The following is a 4,070-nucleotide window of genomic DNA, read 5'->3' on the forward strand; positions in this document are numbered from 1 at the left end:
CTGGAGTATTCTCTCAAGATGGAGTCTTCAATGCTGACTGGCACAGTGAACCAAGCAGTCGTTTACCCACTGTTGATTGACTGATAAACACGCCACGCTTGTCATTAATCTCCCTCGCAAATGAGAATGATCTGTGGACAAGTCCCAGCCCAGTCCGAAGGCTTGTGTGCAAGGGCGGTGCATTGCTGTCTGCGCTCAAGTCCTGCAGACCTGTGGCGAGATCCTCCACCGGGTCCTTGGAAGGCACTGGTGTAACTACAGGACTGTTGGAGATATCTTGTGGAGACCGGATGTTGGACTGAGCCAGCACTTTTTTGGGCCTCTGATGAGGCTGTCGTTTTTGCCTCGGCCTCAGAGGCGAAGAAGTGAGCACGTTCATCTACTAAAAATGGTGGGCAAGAATTTGCGCACAGCACTGCCATACTCACTCTCTCCCCCCGCGGTTCTCTTGAGTCATAAAATGGCGATGCGGGAGTGGCCAGTTTCCACACCGTGCACTGTCATTCGAAACTCTTCACTTTCTCCATCCAGGTCGTGATTCCGGAACAGAGAAGCAAAGCGCAGGTAATCACGTTGGTCCTTATGACCTAAAGTTGTGAAAATCCTGCATCCACATCAGCACATCAAAAGCGTTATCGGTTCACCTCTGAACACAGCAAGAAGCCAACCCAGCTTTTGTGGGTGATAAATGCCAAAGCATTGGGAGTACCCAACATTCTTGGTGGGGGATACAGCGGGGAGCCTTTCTGCGTGTCCTTGGCTGATGTCCTTTTCATAACTCCACGAAATGCTTTTCATATCTGGCTTTCTTCTTTAGTTGTCTTGCGTTAAGAGCCAGGAGGGGTTCGAGTCGTGCCTGCTCTCTATTGTTAGGCAATCGGGTCGTGATCGGGGATGACGGGAGCGGAACAAGGAGAGGGGGAGCCACCAGTTTTTGCCTCATCTTACAACACCACTGGTGCATAACATTCAGGAATGACTCTTTTCTGCAGAAGTGCTAGTTTGTGTCATCTTGCTGTGTTTTGAATGGTTTGCAGCGTTGCTTTGGGAGCCCATGGTGTGCATTGCGCTCAAAAAAGGAGATTGTCTTTCTGTGACTTTACCTTTGTGTAGATTCTGTTTTTCACAGGGAGCAGGGAGGAAATCGGGGCCAGCCGTTATCAAGTATGTTTGTTTTGTCTAGGAGTTCACTGTGGTCTGTGGGCTCCTGGAGGCCAGACCATTTCCAATAATTACCCCCGAGATCAGTGTGGGCTTAAGGAGCTTTCGTTTGGGCCGTTTATCTGTCGGCGGCCCATTGACTGTACGCCTGGATCAATCTTTGCCAGACGGAGAAGGATTGTCAGCTGATGGCTCACGTGGCGGGGTATTTGTGTGGATACGTGAGAGAGGTGCAGGATGTGGAGGAGGGGGCTTGCAGCTTCAAGCGTCGGGTATCTCACTTCTGTTGTTTGGGATCTGGTTGCATTCGTGTGGTATGGGTAGTGTTATTGTCACTTTTTCGTTCTGCCTCGATGGCAAAGCCATGAGCTCTGCGCCTTGTGGTTTCACTGTCCATGCAGCATGTTCATTGTGTACGGGAGGGGCCTCACCATGCAGGTTTGAACATGTTAAAAAGGGGAGTTGACCGAAGCATTCTTGACCACATTATATCTGATATCTAACTATCGCGTTACCTTTTCTTTTTCATTTGGGGGCTGACGAGGGGTCAACATTTCACCAAGCAAAAATTTTAGAAATGACTTTCCTGTTACTTGTCCACATCTCCTCAGTGCAGTAGATTGGTCACTGCTTGGGCTTGGGGTTTGGCCCCCTCACCATGGGGCCAATGGGTAGGCGTGTCTCAGGTGTGGGTGTCAGGTTGTCCGGTCTTGTATCTGTGCCATGGGGGTGGCCCCAGCGTTGTCACTGCGCGGAAAGTGTGTGAACATCACTGTTGCCACTACCACGCAGCCGAATAAACCAGATTTTACAGTTTAGATTGCTGGTCTGTTGATGAGGGCGACTTGTAGGCAGATTGACAGTCTCCTTAAAGAACTCTCCTTCCTTCCATGTCTTCATTTCTGAATCCTCTACATTTGGCGAGGGAAAATTTGGTTTCTTGTGTACTGGACATGTTTATTGGGGTCGAGGAGGGGGGCCTTTGGTTCATTTGTTTAGCTGCACCGCCCTGTGTTTTGTTCGTTGTGACAGAACTTTGACCACGTGTTTGTCTCACTAGTGTGTCCTTTTGTTTCATGTGTGCAGGGACCGCAGCTTTTGCAGAAATCGACGATAGCGGGGTCTATACTCATTTCAGCGGTTGGTTGTTGACAACACTGGACGCAAATAGAGAATGATGGGTAGTGAAGCTTTTGATCTTTTTATATTTCTCCCTTACTTTGACCAGGCCTCCTGCATGCCACCAGGGAGCTTTTACCACACATTGGGTTATTCCTATTGGAAGTGTTGAGGAAAGCTGAGGCCTGGTAGTACCCTTCATCTTTGGCTGCCCTCGAGCTCTTGGAGAGCTTGCAAGCTCTTGCAGGGAGGGGGGACTGTCTTAATGGCCAATTTGGGAAAACTTTTCCAAGCGTTCGAACAGCAAAGCCTCGAGGCGTTCTGGTGAGCCATTAATTTCTGTCAAGCCTCTGCCATAAACGTTCCAAGACTGCTTCGGGGTTGCAACGTGACGGCTCAATCCTCAGAGCATGCTGGAGAGACTCACCGCTCAGCCTTTGGTAAGTACCAGGGAGGGACGAATAATGAGGAATTGAGTGAGACGATATAAAAGTGATCATCTTATGCGAGCTGATACCGTTCCTCTCATTCTACTCCGAAAAATACTTTTTATTATTTCGATTTATTTATTCGTTAAGAATAATTTCTAGGTATAAATAACAACACATGAACATAAATTTTTACGTTTACAGATTGCTGTTGATGTGATTCACATGGAAATGCTTAAGCATGATATTTACCAAAGGTAATCCAATATAAATCAAACTGGATCGACTCTAGAGAATATCACCAGTCTTTAACATTAAAAAGAATTTTTGGCGCGAAAACTGCCATGGGCATTCATCTGGACCTAATGTTCCTAATACTATAATATTATGCTCAAAGAAGAAAGGAAGTCAAAAGACATTGTCACTTTATAACATGACATGATGAAGATCTTTATTGTTGTAAAATGTTGAAACCCATATCAACAAGCAAGAGCGTTAATGTCATGAGAGAGAGGAGAGAAACCAAGTAGAGCGAGGAGAGATGAGAGGAGAGAGCAGGGAGAGAGAGAGAGAGAGAAACAGAGGAGAGAGAGAGCAGAGAGAGAGCAGACTGGAGCGCAGTAGAGGTAAAAAAAACACAGTATCAGAGTCCAGTGAGTAGGTCAGGACTGGGAACACTGGTCTATCCTCAGTGTCTGTGAGAGTGAAGTCTGGGACCTGGGTGCCCACAGGTCACAGAGTCACAACTTCTTCCACTGGTCTGACATCGAGCCTCAGGGTGCTGCGCCCATATAGAGGCCGTCCTTCTCCAGCACCACGGGTGCTGCCTGCTCTCCTCAGCTGAGTGCTGCTGCTGTCCACCTTCCAGGCCAAGACTCCAGTCTGAGGGAGCCACTTGTTGGCCAGACACATGAGCGTGGCTTCCCTCTGCTGCAGCTGCTCACTGGAGGGGGCCGGCAGCACCGTCAGGGTGGGGGCGGGTATCACCTAGAGACATCAATCAGACATAGCTGTCAATCAAGAAGCCCACTTGGACACCTTTACTGTGTGAGATTGGTTTTTTCCGTTACGGAGTTCTGTCAGATGATTTTTCTGCTCACCAGTCATCACTCACCACATTGTTCACTTCCCTTCAAGAAGCCTGTCTGCATGTCAGCACCAGAGAGATCATCATACACAATGACCTGACAATATATCTAACTACACATGGAAACTAGATATTTTGATCTATTTGTAATTTACTTTGAAGTATTTGAAGAAGGAATTAAATGCAGTTTTAATGTTTTCAGACATTTGTGTTTTTAGTTCAAAGTCCCTGCTACATTTAAAAAAAGTGTTTCCTGTTGTTGAAAAACTCCCAAA

This window comes from Larimichthys crocea, chromosome III (assembly GCF_000972845.2).
Source record: "Larimichthys crocea isolate SSNF chromosome III, L_crocea_2.0, whole genome shotgun sequence".
NCBI lineage: Eukaryota > Metazoa > Chordata > Actinopteri > Sciaenidae > Larimichthys > Larimichthys crocea.